The 17,029-nt window shown below is 44.6% G+C and overlaps 1 pseudogene; it reads right to left on the reverse strand.

Annotated features, from left to right (window-relative positions):
* Positions 1-207: 207 nt before the first annotated feature.
* Positions 208-1,668, reverse strand: LOC144165362 (uncharacterized; annotated as a pseudogene).
* Positions 1,669-17,029: the final 15,361 nt, after the last annotated feature.

Consider the following 17,029-nt stretch of genomic DNA (forward strand, 5'->3'; position numbering starts at 1 on the left):
CGGAAACCCAAACGGAACCTCCATGACGCTTTGCATCCTACTCGTGGTTCCCTTCAGGGAGATGGGTGCTATATTTTGTGGAATATTACCTCTCCTCGTATGCGGCCGCATCATAAATCCTTTCAGAGGGAACGCCTCATCCCCCACAAAAAGGTAGGGAAACGGCCCCTCATCCCCCACGTTGCTGGGGCACGGTAAGGGGAACGTTTAATCCTCCAGTTGCTCCAGGAGCCGATACCGCGAAAAGATCCCTCCATCGCAGTCACTACCATGGTGGCCGAATTCAAGGTACAGAAACCTGCGCACAAAAAACAGCGGCACCTTCTGTTCCAACTCTAGCAGCTCTCCAATAGTGTAAGCAACCGCATAATGCCATTTGCACATAAGTAGCAGCACACCTTACCTGTACTGCGCGTCACTGATAGCAAGCAGAGACATGCTGAAGGCACCTTTGTAGTTTCGATCCAACCTCCCGGAATTTGGAGGACATTAAACGTTCACGTGCTTCCCATCGATAGCACTCATGCAGTGGGGAAAATTCCAACGCTGCTCGAAATCAGCTGCAATCTGAACGTGAAAATAAAAGAACAGCAACATATCAAATCGGGAGTGAGCGCATGACTAGTTGTGACCTATGATTGGTTCAGGTAACAGGGCGTAGAACTGCACTGACCTTGTTCAAAACTGCAAGCTTTCAAAAGAGAAAACGTTTTCTCACATGTGCACATGTGTGCTGCCTGCACCATAGTGATACCGTAATAATAAAGCATCCAGGTTTGGGCTCCCCCTTGAAGATGTCAAGCCTGCAGCTTAGATTAGGAACACAATGCCACCTTGAATAAAAAGTGCGCTAGAAAAAAGAGTGACTTGTGCCAATAAACTAGTCTGTAGGTGAGTTTAGCGTGTAGGCCGGCCGCTGCATGTGTACATGTACAATTTAACATAACGGACGCAGCCAGGCATTTATTGCATGGTGCATACATGCAGGAAAAACATACAGGTGCCTGTTGTATACTTCTCTAGTTTGACCACTCGAAGTTCATTTTTACGTTACTTCTCCATCCTGGAGGCAGTGTATGTATCCCGTTTCACCCACAGGCTAATGGAATTAACTATTAATAATAACCAACATCAACTGAAGGCTACTCGTATGAACACAAAATAGAATTAGCTGCTAATAATGCCAACATCAACTGAACTCTACTCGTATGAACACAAAAGCTGTCCAAACAAAAAAAAATGTATGAACACAAAACCATAGGCTGTTGAACCAATTTCTTGCCTTGATCAACTCGTCAGCTGTTTGTGGTGAGACGAGGTAGAGAGGCTTGACGATGCCCCAGACGGCCGCGCAGACGTCCGCGACCACATCGCACGCGGTTTAGCGGCCCACCCGGAAGTCAAAAGAAATGCTGCGAAGAGTACTGCCGGCAGCTAGAAACCTGCGACGACGAGATGAAGAGAAAGCGCAATGAACACAGAGCTCAGTCCCATTAACAGCTTCGTGATCAGCCGTACACACCGACGCGATTTGCTGTGGCATATTTCTCCCCTCAACGTTATGGCCAAGAGATCGTGAGCGGAGATCGCGTCTCTGAAGTTAGTGTCTTGTTTTGAGATTCGAATTCGCACCAGCCCAAGCAGCTGGTCGAAAGCCTGAGGCGGCATTCTGAGGAAGCTGCAGGAGAGGGGAATATCTACAAAGGCCTGCACGCAGCGGTTTTAAGGATTACAGAGGAGGAATGTAAAAAAAAGCTTACTCTCTGAAGTACTCCCGGTCGTGCGCGCGAAGCTCTGGGAGCAGACGGCTCGCGTGTCCGGAAACTTCTCGAGAGCGCGAATACGGCCGCACCCAAAACCGCCGTTTTTTCGGCAGGGTAACAGCCGCCTTTGTAGACAGCGCCGCCGAAACGAGAAGTATAATGGCGATCTCTTCCTCTTCGCTTAGCTCGTCGAGATCCATGGCGCAAGAGAAGGGCTCAGCGGCTCAGCATACAGCACCCGAGAGGTAAAAACATAAAGTTAATACTACTGACTCTAGAGAAAACGTTGCCCGGCCAGCCCGTGCATTGAACCCGTGCTACACCTGGGCGCAGATATGATGCCACCCTCCCAGCGTTGCCCGCTGTCTTTTTGCCTACTCGAGTTGGTGGCAGTAGTGGGTTTCCACCTAGCAACATAGACATTCCATCATGGCAGCCACCTTTGCTGTGTGTGCGCCGTGACAACTTTGCTTTGCAGAAACGTTGTGTAAAGTTTTTCCTGTGGTAGGTAGCAAACTTTTGTGCCGTGCTGCCGCGTTAGATGCAGTTTTGCATTCTCCGCAACTGAGAAGGGTAGCGCGTAGATTAGCGGGTACTTCGTACGCTCAGAGAGGTAGCTTTTGCGGGTGCGTCAGGGGAGCTCGGTCGTCGCTTTGGAGTAGAGCGGACGTGTTTTTTTGTGTTCCTGTGCTTCGGAGGGGCTTCATTTCGGCGGCCCGTTGCAACGGCCCGTTGCAACGGCCCGTTGTCGCCCGGCTTTCGCTCTGTCGGTGTGGGACGTCGAGTTCCAGCTCCCCCCCAGTACCCGTCTGTCGGCCGTGGCACTCATATCCAGCGAACTCCAAAGCGGTCTGCCCCGCGGTAGACTTCGCTCTTCGTCGCACCGAGCTCTCCTCCGCGCTTCACCGTTCCCTTTGAGGCTTCTCGTCGGCCGGACGCAGCATTACGCCAGCCAACAGTGTTCGTGGTGTGTTGTGTGCGACGGAATCGACCACAGTGGAACTACTCTTCTCTACTCTTTCCTCACCCTTCTAATCTTTACTTTTCCCTCTCGTATCTTATTTCCCCTACTATTCCCGCTTCTGGACTGTGTTAAATGCAGGTGAGCTCCCATGAGAGCTTAATATTAATCCCAGTTCATATAGTTTCTTTCTTCCTTTAAAAATAAATCACTTCCCTCTGATTGCTTTTTGCCCCTAATTTTTTTCCTGGTGCCTTCCCCCGTACTTGCGCATGCGCTGTTTGTGTATATATCCTTTTGTGTGTGGGAAAAGAGTTCAGTTGATATGCAGCGCTAGTCCTGTGTAGTCTTTTCTTGGTTGTCCCGACCGTACAGCGCTAATTTAACATGTTTCTCAAGCCTCCCCCACCCCTTGTATGCGTCAGCTGATTGTTTTCCCAATCTATTGAGGTGCTCTTTACTACTACTTGATTTTCTAGCGAATGGAAGTTCAAACTGGACAAAGCTTCCAAGAAATGCTTGTAAATGGAAATTGTACTTGTGACTGCACTTTATGCTAAACAAACACGCTTTCTGCGCCTGTGCCTGTGCCTGTGCCTGTGCCTGTGCCTGTGCCTGTGCCTGTCTACGGGGCCTCTGCAGCAGGTGTGTCACCTTTTTTCTCCAGTTGAAATGCTTTTAGGTAGTGGCCCTTGCATTAGCATAGATTCGATAACCGTGGAATACCCAAGCCTAATATTACTTTGTTATGTGCATCATGAAACTTACTCAAGGGGTTGTGGAACTATAGCTTTTAGTACTTCCAACCACAAAGAAAGTAGTGCAAGTGTTCATTAGTTGCTGCTGGGCTCGTTACATTTTAAAATTTTATGCCCCCTCTCCCAGAATTAAGAAAGAGGAAAATTGTGTGAGGAACTATTTCCAGCAAAGCTATGACATGTTTAAAGCCACTACACAGACAGGGCTGAAAGCCAAAAAACCTTTTTGAATAAAAAACATTATCATTACTCAAATAACTTAAGCACTGGAGTAGAGGAGACGAAAGAAACAAATACAAGCAGAGGCAGCATAAAAGAGCAAAAAATGAACAAAGCAAATGCAATTCTACGAGGCAGTTAGTCACGAAAGCTTGCCACGAAGGAACAGACACTTCAGGAGAATTTTAAAAAATTTAAAACTTATGTATCCTATTTACATCATGTACACAAAAAATCACACATATTTCAGTGTTTTTAGACAAGATGGAGCTAAAGTAGCCAAATCAGTTCTTGCCTTTAAGAAGCAGATTGAAGTGAATAAGAGAGAAAAACAGTCACAGGTGCTGAAGGGGTGTTACTTGCATGCAGCATCCTTCGTTTGCCCATTTTATCGTTTTGCCTGCATGTTTTATGCCTCTATTTTTTTTTCGCCTATGGTACTGTATTCCTACTGGCCATTTCCACGCCATGTATTTTTTCTCCGAATTTTTTATCCTTTACTTTATGCCAGTTCTTTCCTTTCAAGTTTCCTGTCCCCATTTCCACATGTAGCCCAGCCAGCTGGGCAGTTCTTCTTTCCTTGGTTAACCTCGCTAGCTTTCTTGTACAGTTTCTTCCTTTCGTTAAAGTCGCACATTAGGTCATCTTGGCCTTGCTCTTACCGTCACAAACTTCCCTAGAGGTCTCGTGGTATTACTGGTGGTGAAATAAAAATTTGTTGGATGAGAAGTGCTTGTACATAGGACCCTCTTGCTTTTTCTGTGTTTATTTTTTCTTGTTCTGGCAGCCAAAGAGTAATGTACGTATGAAAAGTAACTTGTGCGCAAGATTTTATTGGTCTCATCATAACTTCTCACACCTCAAACAAAACCGGTGGAAGGATGAGAAGGTAAGGCTGGCAAAGTCAAATTTCTTTTTTTCGTTGCCGGAATTGTGACACGGAAAATGTTCTATGGTGTGAAGCACATGATACACGGGCTGATGGAATTGTGATACCCCTTTTTTTGATAAAAATAACAATGCTGGTGACCACAATCTGAATAAGCATTAGCCAGAACGTTCATAACCAGCTGCAGCATTACTGGAACCCAGCTTGGTAATGCAACTTCGTCATCATCCTTGTTGCTGTGAGCACGCTGGAATGGAAGCATGGAAATTCCCCAAGGTCTGCTGTGGCACCTTTGCGCCAACCGGTTTAATGTTAGCATAAATGAGAAGGCTGTGGCTACACAATCAAATTCCTTCCTTCTATCGCGTACCGCATTCCTTCCTTTTATCTGGTGTGTACAGCTGAAGAACGCCTCCAGGTGGCACTGGTTGAACCGTTACGTGCAGATGTAACTGTCACAAATAATAAAATTGAGAGTTCAATTTATTTTCCGTTTTGTTAATGACTGTCATTTGCAATACACATTAGGTGTCTGAATACTCTATATTAGCGATTGATAGTCTCATGCTAGGCAGTCTTATTCAACTGAAGAAGTTATGTTTGGCAGCTGTTTCAAAATTAACCACTATGATTGAACTAATGAGGGGCAATAAGAACTTATAGGTACACTCAAATTAATTTACTTTTCAAGGAAGACGTATATCCTTCGTCAACTTGGCCTTGCACAAAATACATGACGGTCCCATCGCGACCCAAGAAAGCGCATTAGTGTGTGACCTCAACATGCTTCCTGGGTGGTTTCTCTTGACAGATTTCCGGCCGAACCCGCAGGCATTTCAGGAAAAACCGCCTGCAGGCGGGGTGGTTCTGATAATTGGGCGTGAACAGAAGTGGCCGTTTCCGTTTCAGCTTGTTTCAGCAATCGAAGGAGCACGCACCAATCGCACACACGCATACAGGAGATTTCTGCACCTGCATTCGGCATTACCTTTCGGCTTCGCCTTGTCCTCCTCTAGAAAACCACCTTATTGTGCAAATAAAGTTACCGTTATTATTATTAGTTGGCGGTTGTTTTATCTCTCACTCAAGTAAAACACCGTTCAGTGAAAGTATAACAGCACTCGTAAACAACAGCCTAGTTATACGCTAGGCATGGTAAAATGTTTCGTACATTTGGTTGTTTTTAATTTACGAATAATATACGGTCAAAAGGAGCCGATCTGCCCAGCAATGTCTCGCGTAACATGATATGACCGGCTGACGGCGAGTTCAAATGGGCAGCAGCCACTACGGACATGTAGAGAAGGTGTCCTTGAAGATAGGCGGCGGCGGCTTTATTCCGTATCGTCGGCAGTCTTCGCAAGGTAGTCTTCGCAAGCAACAAAGTCACATAGCAGACACTAAGGCGTGTTAGAGTGAACCTTTGTAAATTACACCCACATGAGTGACTCTCCTCACAATATACCGAAACTGAATTTGGCGTCTCAGCCCGATGACCTCTTTTTGCTTAATATTTCATTTATTTATGTTCGTCAAGCATTAAAGCTTTGAGAAAACTAATAAAATGCATACAAACGTGTAAAGAAACTCAGTTATTGCCAAAAAAGTTGCGTAATTTTAGCTTAGGGCCCTAAAGTTGTGCCTCATTTTCAAGAAAAGTTGTTAGCCATATCTTGAACTACTGATCTGGCAACTACACCATGGCATGGCGGCATCCATGCTTAGACACATTTTTGAGCCAGCTTTACCCGCCTGGGTAAAAAGCGCGCGCAACTCCGGGATATCTCGTCCGCGCGAGAACTCTCGAGAAGCGATCGGGTCGGTCGCTACCATCGCGTCGCAAGTGAGAGCGCTGCTCCTTCGCTCGTATGCTCGTCGCGCATGGTCGCGCGACGGGGCGAATCGCCAGTGGGAATGTGCCCAAAGATGGACAGGAATGATAGTCTGCGGCCTGATGTTAGTCCCGAGCAGACATAGGCCGGCCAAGCGCGCAGTATGAATGTGTGTTTATCTGCTATGCCAGCTGTCACCACAGTAGCTACGAAAAGGCGGCACGGAAAGGACGGAACAAATGTATTGTTTTATAAAATCATGCACACTAACTCAGGAAAAACAATTAGGCGTTCACAATAGAACTACAATGTGACAACAAAATTAAACACAACAGTTAAACGCTAGCAGCCTGTAGTACCTCTGCCCGCGAGCGTCAAATAAAATCGCGTTTTCAACGGGAAGCTGCGCACACCTCGCGTCTTTCCATTCTTCTCTTCGAAAGTGGTGGTTACGAAGATTGATTGTTTGGGTTTGTATTTTGATTGTGCATTCTGCTTGAGCGATTGGGATCTTTTGCACGTAAAAGCAGCATGTGTAATATCAACATTCGGCTATTTTCTACAGCGCGATTTTTTTACAGCTGCAGCTCTCGCTAAGCGAGGTGCCGACTAGGTAGGGGGTTGTTGCGATCGCGTCGCTGTTCCAGGCGGCGTGAGCCGCTGGAGAGCTCGTTGCATCTGAGTCTACGACGATGAACCCGACGCCAATTCGCAACTAATTCACGGTGGGATCAAAAGCACGACTCGGGTTGCGACAACGTGAGACAACGTGGTTGCTTTTTGCGTCAGCCCAGTGGGTTTCTCGGGCTCACGCTTCGAGCAGACAATCTTTGTTTTGGACTTCGTTTAGCTGCCGAGGCCCGGCCGTGTGAGTTGGCCTACCAAGAATGGCGGGTCATTGTAACGTATTTGTGACAAGGCCCAAATACGCCGTCTGATGGTCAGAATTCCTTGTATTTATACAATCATGGTTCAAAATACACGCTTCCCCAACGCCGGCGACGGCAAGAAGCAATTTTGCAGCGTATTCCCGCTTTTCCCTAGGGGCCTCTCTCGTGCTTATCTAGGTACCCGCTTTCCCTATAGTCTTCAATAAGACCGCTCTGAAGCCTGGCCCAAATGCTTTCGAGCAAGCGCACTAGTCCGAATCTTATTCGCGGTCTTATTGAAGTCCGTGAATAGGACTAGACTGTGAATAGGACTGCCACTAAGATGGTGTGTTTGTGCAAGCGGGCCCAGTTCTTGCTGTGATTTGTTCCTGTGAATGGGGCATCCCCTCTTCGGTGGTCTTGAGAACGCTGACACAATATTTCTACTATTTTACGACGTGCGCGCGAGCACTGCGGCTTCTCTCGCGTACCGCTGTTGTTCCGGCAGCAGCGGCTACCGTTATGCCGTCGTCGCGCATGCGTGCGTCTGGTCTCCCCGCGAAGAGACCGAGAAGAAAAAACAGTGAGAGGAGGAATGGTTTTCTTGCTCCGCTCCGCTGGGACATGGATCGCGCACTGTAAACGCAAACTAGCCGGAAATGGAGTTTTAATCAAGTAATGTGCCCTGAAAAGTACTTATAGCAAAAAATGTACTCCCTAGGCATGGTCTAAACAAGTGGACGAACTTCCACGGTAGTACCGTTGCCCATCCGTGTAGCAAAAGGGAGGATTTAGAACGACATAACACCATTTGTGAGATGGCGTTCGGTCCCTTGTAAACAACCACGTTCACAATAAACTCCCTATCTGGGGTAATCATCTCAAGCGGATGGTCGCCATGTTAGTCTTGTGTTGTTTCCGTGTGTCAGCACTTCAACCGTGGACTAATGCTAATTAGAACGAGAAAGCAGGACGTGACAGTTGCATCCAGCTACAAAACCGATACCGTACGTATACCCGTATAGATGATTCAGCCAGCGCGATCACAAGCAGACAGCGCGGCCGTGTTGTTTCAATCTGTTTATTTTGGCGGTAGGTGTTGTCAAAATCTGCTGCTAACAAAGAGACAGTTCTCGCCGTTGCAAACAATTGCAATGTTCATATGCTTCGCTTGCTTGCGCATATATAGACAATTTAAATTCTCGTGCCAGCGCACCAACGCACCCGACTGCAGCGACTCAACTTGCCCTGGCGGCACGACTTGCTGCCCGGATGTAAACAGCCTCCGCGCCTCCGTGCTATCAATGCAGCGCGGCCGGTGACTTGGTGCGGCCGGAGCTTCAAGCGCCTCGCCTTGGGCCATCATTTTTTTTCTTTGAGAAGGACTAGTTGTGCCATTTGGTGGAAAGATTTTTATGTGCCCCTGTCACACGACGAACGGCCGCTAACAACATTTGGATACGGCGACAGCTGTGGACAGCTCGCTGGTAAGTGCTCTTTCGTCAGTCGATGCGTTTGTGAAACGTTTGGATAGGGTTAACTGCGAAGTACCCGTGCCGCACACAGCACGTACACGCACGGGCAAAGAAAAAAGCGCACACTCGTTTTATTGTACTTGTTTGTGGCTTTTGGGGTATGCATTCGCATTTTTTTGTAGGCCGGTTTGTAACAGGGCATTCGATATGAAATCGTTTGTCGCGCGCGGCGTCGTTTCAAAGCAACGTGACGGTTACTCAGGTAGCCGAATCGCCTCCGACAGCGGTGCATCGTCGGGCCCGGTCGGTGAATATTGTGGGACTTGCAAAGAAAAAAGCGCACACTCGTTTTATTGTACTTGTTTGTGGCTTTTGGGGTATGCATTCGCATTCTTTTGTAGGCCGGTTTGTAACAGGGCATTGGATATGAAATCGTTTGTCGCGCGCGGCGTCGTTTCAAACCAACGTGACGGTTACTCAGGTAGCCGAATCGCCTCCGACAGCGGTGCATCGTCGGGCCCGGTCGGTGAATATTGTGGGACTCTGTCTCTCATATGCATCGAACTGCTCGTGTTCTTTTTAGTTAACTGCTCTACTTTGTAATATCTATTTTTAACGCTCCTGATGGCTTGCCTGTCCAAATATAAGTCTTTGTGTTGTTTTCGTTCAAGGCTCTGACTCATTCTTAGCGCTCTGGTCGGCGAAAGCCGCAGATAGACGGCCACCCCCTTCGAAAACTGTGCCCTGTAGATTCGGTGGGGTTGTTTGCTCGCTTGAGTCGACTCTTCACATCTAACAGCGTACCCTATTAAGGAAACGGTGACATGCGTAAGAGATGCTATGAGCCTATCGAACGATTAAATGCATATAGTGTGGACCACGACGGCGACGTGGGTCGAAACCGAAATGTTTTTATTCCCTTTCGGATGATAATGAGGGGTCTGTATACAATCGGGACCCGTCAGTCGCCAGCTAAGGCCACGTAATTAAAAACACAAATTCATGCCCTTATGGAAGAGAACAGAGTTTGCCGTAGCATGACACAAGTCTGCCGGCTATAAAAAAGGATATCATTTTTTTACAAGAACAATGCACACACTCTTCTTTTGTTGGTAATAAATTTGTCATAATCAATAGTAAGACCATACACAAAAATTACTCGATTCATCTGACACCCGATTTTGACACGGGGCTTGCAGCTCCAAAAAGTGCACTTTGGTTTTACGTGACGGAAACTTCTACAATCACGGTAAATTAACTAAGGCAGGTGTGTGTGGCATGCAGCGTTGGTAAGTTTGCGAGAATAGCGTTTCCATTTCAGCTGTTTTTTTTTGTTGCCATGCAATCACAAGTAATTTGGTGCCATGAACGAGGTTTACGTTAGCTAACAAGGCTGGTGTAACGGTTGCGGCTACAAATGACCTTATGCACCAATCACGCTTGTCAGCTCGGTGACACAGAATATTAAGGTGTCAGAATACGGATGACTGAGTCGCCTAGTTTATTACTACTGTAAAAAAAGAAGGTGTTTTCTGACCCAGTGAAGGACTTTCCTGTATGACTAGCTGTGTTATGACAAATGACCATACTTGATGAGACAAGCCGTAACAAATTAGCTTTGGATGTAACACCAGGAGGGAAATAGGTAGAGGCATCTGCAAGTATAACTGAAACAGTGGGTGCCTGTCCGGCATGAATTCATTATTTGCTGACACGATTTTCTTCTGCAGATCCTGATACATGATCGAGTTGAATGACTTCATAGATCTTAAGGCAGGATAGGCTGTGCTGTACAAGGCAAGGCTGCATTCGGAAACAGAGTTGGCCCCTCCAGCAGAAGTTAGTATTGCCACGGCTTGCAACAGCCGTCCAGCTCGCAAAAGCTCCACTTTTTCTATGAAAGTGAGCCACCATGGTATGGGAGAGGCACTGTAAGGGTTTGCATCTTTAACTGTGTGCCCACTCACTTGAATAGATGCAAGCTGGCATCTTAAAGCAAGAAACAGCAGTTAACAAAATCATGCAATACCAAAGTGTTTTTCAGTCAAAAACAAAAACTAATCTATCAACCTACAGAGACTTGCATTTTATCTTCACTGTCATTTAAAGTTGTGCTCGAGTATATTGTGCGGAAGTAATATCTTTTTTATTGCTGCAAAAGCCACGACGGTTAATGTACTGGCACTTGGTTTTATGAAGCCTTTACATTCCTAATTTAGGTACTGGAATTCGCAGGGAACCTGGCCTTACAATTTTATTACTGTACCGAATTATTAATTTCATTTAACTATAGTGTCTGTTTTGAATTTTACGTGTGGGGCATTTTTTTTTCTTTTTTGCTTTTTCAGGCAGATGTTCCTCTGACTCCCTGCCTGCATTCCGTGAACGGGGAAGTTAGCCTCCACATCGATGGCCAGCGTGTCTTGACTGCATCATCTTTACTGGGAGGACTGTGTAGTCTGTTTGCATCGTTCTGGATTTTCAACATTCAATATCCCAAGAAGGCACACAGAGCTCTAACGTTTGTGGAACATGGCTTTTTGGACCTTGCCTGCGCCAAACCACGTGTGAAGGATTTAGAACTAATTAACTTTTATCGCATCAATATCGCTCACTAATATTTGTTTTCAATCCTGTAATCATTGGATAGTAGTCAAAAAGAATTCCGTATTATATTTCTGACTTTTTCTTTTTTCTTTTTTTTACTGAAAAGGGGATATTTGATGGGCCGTTCTGTATGCTCATAATACAGCTATCTTTCAGTGAAGCAATAATATTGACAAACTAATTTAACTTGAAACAATTATCTAAATAATATTGGCAACTGGTGCGAAATGAATCAACTAAAAATTATCCGAAAAACACGAATTTCATGGCTTTTTGTTGTCACTCTAAAGAAGCTGTCGCGATACCACCCATTCTGTTCTATATCATTGCAATTAACCCGTCAGACTCGGTCACTTTTCTTGGCGCATTTGTGTCTTTATTAAAACGCACTGGTATTTTCCGCAGCATATTTTTCGTTATTTATATTACTCATTTATCCATAGCCATCTCACTGCAGTCTGTCTCCTACATCATTTATCTCTTGTGCCTATACCACCTACAAAATGCTTGTTACCTTTCAATATCAAATCGTTGCACAGCTCTCGCTTATTTCACAACAAATTGAAAAATTGTTTTGTTGTTGTAAACCACTGCAACCATTTTTTCTTCACTTTGTGTACTTAGTACTGATGTGTACTGATAAGTTCTGATAAATACTGACGGGTTCTCGATCCTCTAGTATTATATAATGATTTCATTTACCATGCGGTTGTGTCTGTGCCTATCTGTTTTTCAAGTATTTCTAGTTCTTGTATTATTATTGTTTCTACAATTTGTTCAACTAGCAGACAGCTCTGGCTCATTTCACCACCTACTGAATTTTTTTTTGTTGTAAACCACTGCAGCCATTTTTTTCACTGTGTACTGAGCGCTGATGCGTACTGATAAGTTCTGATAAGTACTGACGCGTTCTCGATCATCTAGTATTCTATAATGATTTCACTTGCCATGCGGTTGTGTTTGTGTCTATCTTTGTTTTTCGCGTATTTCCAGTTCTTGTAGTAATATTGTTTCTACGTTTTGTTCAACTAGCATCGTATTGCTGTCTTCAATTCCTAACTGGCGTGTTATTTAGCAATGTACCATTTGTGATTTCTAATATGAGGTCGCCATAAGTATTTATTTCGGAACCTCCTTGTGTACACCATGTACCATGTAAACTTGTCTGCGATAGTTCGTTTGAAATAAACCTGAAATCGAGAAAAACCGTGTGAAATCAGTACTCCCGCAGGGAACTAGAAATTCTCCCTTGTGGCCTTGAAAACCTCCTTTCGGAAGGCCTACAAAACTCCCCAAGCTTTTGTCAAACTCCATTCAAAAGAAGTAAATGCTTCCCTTGAACCTCCTAAAAACGCCCCTAAACTAACATAAGTACTTCCAAAGGGAGCCATAATAGGCTCCTATTCAACCGCCTAAAAATTCCATAAACATCACTTAAAAACGCCCTTCAGGAAGTATAGAATACTCCATTTGGACCTCCTTAAATTCTCCCGAACATTTCTTAACACTCCCTAAATACCTCCTTTCTATAACCTAAAAACCCCCTGTTTTGAGGAGGTAAACAAAACCTCCCTGTTCCATGTAGTAAAAAAAACTCCTACAAGGAGGACCACTAGAGGACAGGCGAAAAAGTACCTCTATGGAGTATATGGGAGGAAAAAAAGTTTAGAGTGCGTAAACCAAAGAGGAAGTCGCAAAAAGTAACCTAGGGCTACTTGAACCACAAACCGACGATGCGGCTACAGCGAGAGGCTTCGGCGATGGTATGCCGTACCCTATTGAAACGAATGACGCTTTGAGCCACTTCATTATGAGGTTGTACCATCGGTGACCCTGGTACGTCACGATGTCAAACTGGGTGCGGAGTTATCTACATCGTTCACTTCACGTCTTCGTACACCTGGTCACACACTGTTTATCGTTTGAACTACTTTTCCTATATGCATCAGCTCGATGCACTTTTAGAACGGGGGGTAATATTGCGAAGCATGCTTCTGTATGGTTTACTTATGGGTATTGCATCGAGTGTGCCGCCGCGTTTGGCAATGCTAAGAAGAAACCGCGGTAAGAAGATCCCGTGATACGTTCATTTTTTTTGTTTGCGGCAGGTGTATCTGATTTATCAGGAAAAGTGTTTCACACTCACGTTAGATTCGAATAATCACACGTGTTATTGATGTAATTGGAGTGTTCCAGAATATACACGCGGAATTATGATTGCTCGAAATACAAACCACGCGAAACTGGTTTCGACGACGCTCATTTCTGAACGTCACTCGTGTGACTGCTTCTTCGATTTTTGTGTTTTACGTAAAAGTTAGCCTTGCGTTGGTCAGAAAATGTGTCGTTAGCAAAAAGCCAAAGCAGGGCCTAGACGGTTTTCTCCAAGACGCGCAGCACTTGCGTCAGTTTAATTAGGTACACAGAATAGAGCTATGTAAATGGGTATGAAACACAAAACAAGAAACGAAACCGCATGATGTATGATAAGGGTCCTGCCAACACTTGGAACCCCAACATGTGTTCTGGTAAAGCATAGCTTTGCAGCTGCTCTCAAAATTGAGAGTTGACGTCATTCTTGGGTGAGCGCCCTCTTCAGGTTAGTCATGCCATAACAGTTCTCATCGAATACGGCTAGTACAATTGCCAGATCAGGCAGGACGCGAAAATTGCGGCCTGGAAAGCCTAGCACCAGCGACCAAAGACCCGAGACGACCAGACACATTTCACACATTTCGAAATCGACAATTGTAGTGGTTTGAAGGCGGGATGGCGGCAATTTTTTTTCAGGGTCATTGAAGAGCACTAGCTTGTTCCTATAAAATTAATTTCTCCAAGAACCTGTCTCTTTATTGTCTACATGGCAAAATGTTCGCGAGGCACTTTCATCATTAGGTGTAAATTTTTAATGTCCGGTCTCTCTTCCACAACTAATAAAACACGGTATCACTCTTGTGAGTGATACTACCCGCGACTTATACCGTCAAATTAGCCCCCACTTGTAATGCTGTTTTTCTAAGCACAAAAATTAACTGTCTTACCGTATCAAGGTCCTGGTTTTCAGGCATTTTAGGACACTGCAGGACCTGCTATGGTGAGCCGAAAAATAAGGTATTCTTTTGCAGTACTTTTGTACCATACGTCATATAATAAAAATAAAAAACAAATTCCTATGGTGGAAGCATGAAATAACCGGTGACTTTCAGCGAATAACCGGTAGCTGGAGTAATAAAATTACGAATGCATGACTGGGCTTCTTTTCTGTCACGCCGCATTTAGTATGTCCATAAATGCAAAAATTCAGTGCAGGGTATCTAGAACACTTGGATTCTTTGCACGTACATGTGCTATGTGCTAAAAAAATACAAATAGAGCCATACACCACCACTTAAGAATGTATTATAGAGACAATTTAATTGTGCACGGCAATCTTCACAAGCAACGCCCCCGCAAGCTCTGAATGACACAATGCCACAACATGCAATGAGTGAACGCGTCATATTGTGCCAACCCACCATACATGAGTTACAAAGTTGCCGGGCCCGGTAATATGTAAACCTGTTCTCCATTGTTTAGGCCTTTTGCATTACCATAAACATTTTAGGCAGTAGGCGGCTTGCATACAAACGTTATCAGTCCCGACGACTGCCGTTTGCGAAACGGTATTATGGTACATCGATCTGTAGAAACCGGCAGATAGCAAATGCCATGCGGTTTTGTTAGTCTACGCACCCTGTAAGAATATAGAGCACAATGTTAGAGCCTTCCTAAACATTTAGAAAGTAGATATCGGATCAGGCCGGTCACACATAAATCAGGTTGAGGAGACAAATAGCGGCATCGCTAAAGTGAATAATAAAGGAGGGCAAGCGAATGCGACTTTTCTAGACTTAAAAAAAGTGTTCCAGTCGTTCTCCACCGAGACTTATTAACAAAACCGCGTGGGAGCGTTAGGAGGAGAAGAAGGCGGAGTAATCTTTTATTCAGGCCCAATCTGACTCCGTGTGTGGAGACAGACCAGTGCAAGTTTTGCCGCGAAAGGGGTAGTTCTTATCACATCCTATGGGAATGCTCCCACACACCCGACCTCCCTCCAAATCCCCACCCCTCCCCTTCACAGTGGGCGGCGCAGCTGCCTAGCTCTGAACCCGGCTTCCAGCTTAACCTGGTGAGACGGGCCCGGACTGCCAGCCAGAGCCAGGGACTCCTGGACTAAGGAGTCTCCCCACTGGGAGCGTTAGGAATAAATCATGTTATGGGCGTACTATTATCTCTGCAACCGCAAGTAATTAGCGGCAATCACCAATCACAGAGTTTGAATGTTTTCTCACGCGTCGTAAAGCGACCGCCGTTCGCACAATCTACACAAGTAATAAAATTGGTGCGAACGTCGCAAATTTTATTTCTTATTTAGACTGTCGCGAACAATTCCTGCGAAATTGTTTGTTCATGATGTGTAACCAGTGTCTCTCCAAGCCCAGATATTTCATCTTGTGTTTTGCGCAAAACGCCTGTTTACAATTTTTAAGCGCCGCCCTGCCAATTTTTTTTTAATGAGAAATGGATGCTGCATTTCGATCCCTTCCACTGTTCTTTATTCAAAAATGTCCCTTATATAAATCGATTTTTGTACTAAAGGCAGCTTCGTAAATTGGTCCGCCCAAAGGAAACACCACGTCTCCGTGTCTTCCTGTTTCCCACTCGTTGACCACTTCTGTTTACTTCTTTCTTGAAAAGTACAAGTTCTCTACAATAAACCTTCTTTACTGGAAAAAACACAAATTGCTCTTGCATAAGTGACAATCATTGTTAAATATGTTTGTGCAATGGCTTCCCCATGCTGTAGTGGTTATTGGCAGATAACTGAGGTATTTGCTAAAGAAAAACGCAACGGAAGGCCAATTTCTGCCTACCCATTTATTACAGGAATTCAATAATGGTGTAATATGCGAGGAATAGCTCCAATGCCAAAAAACTGTGAGCACATTTTTAACAGTTTCAGAAATGGGTCAAACTGTGCTTCTACTCCTCATAATAATAACATTGATAAGAGTAATAGGATACAATATTTGGGCGTTACACGCCCAACCTTACCTTGGGGCCGCATAATATTGTTATATTCTGTTAAGAGCAAAATAATAAAGTTTTAAGTATGATATAAAGTAAAGCAACTCTTGAAGTATAACTAACGGCCTTTCACACACTTATAGCACCATTCCTAAAATAAGTTAACAATTTTAGGTGTCAATATTAATCATATCTCCAAAGCAAATTAAGTCAGGTCAAATATTTTTTTTCTTTTCATGTTCGTAAATTGTTCCAGCTGTAGAAGCGTCACAAATCTATTCAAAAAAGGCAAACTGGCCTCACTCGCACACTGAAAAATAAAATTAAAACTATAGGTTTTCTACCTGCTTTCTCATGCCACTATTTCAAATAAAAAAACCTCATTCAGCCTTTTAAACACTCCTGTCCAACAAACCTGAACAAGGTGCTTTGACAGACCTGGGTGCTTTGAGAACACTGGCCTTCCGGCTCCTCTATTTTTCACTTCAATTATTTACCAGATAAATTTGTCGATGGTAATTAGCATTTGTGGGTATATAGAACTCATTACAGTTTCTTTTGGGGAGAATATATTCAGTTTCAGTTAAGG

The sequence above is a fragment of the Haemaphysalis longicornis genome, unplaced genomic scaffold (assembly GCF_048455015.1).
Source record: "Haemaphysalis longicornis isolate Haplotype H1 unplaced genomic scaffold, Haemaphysalis longicornis Haplotype H1 scaffold_14, whole genome shotgun sequence".
Classification (NCBI taxonomy): Eukaryota; Metazoa; Arthropoda; class Arachnida; order Ixodida; family Ixodidae; genus Haemaphysalis; species Haemaphysalis longicornis.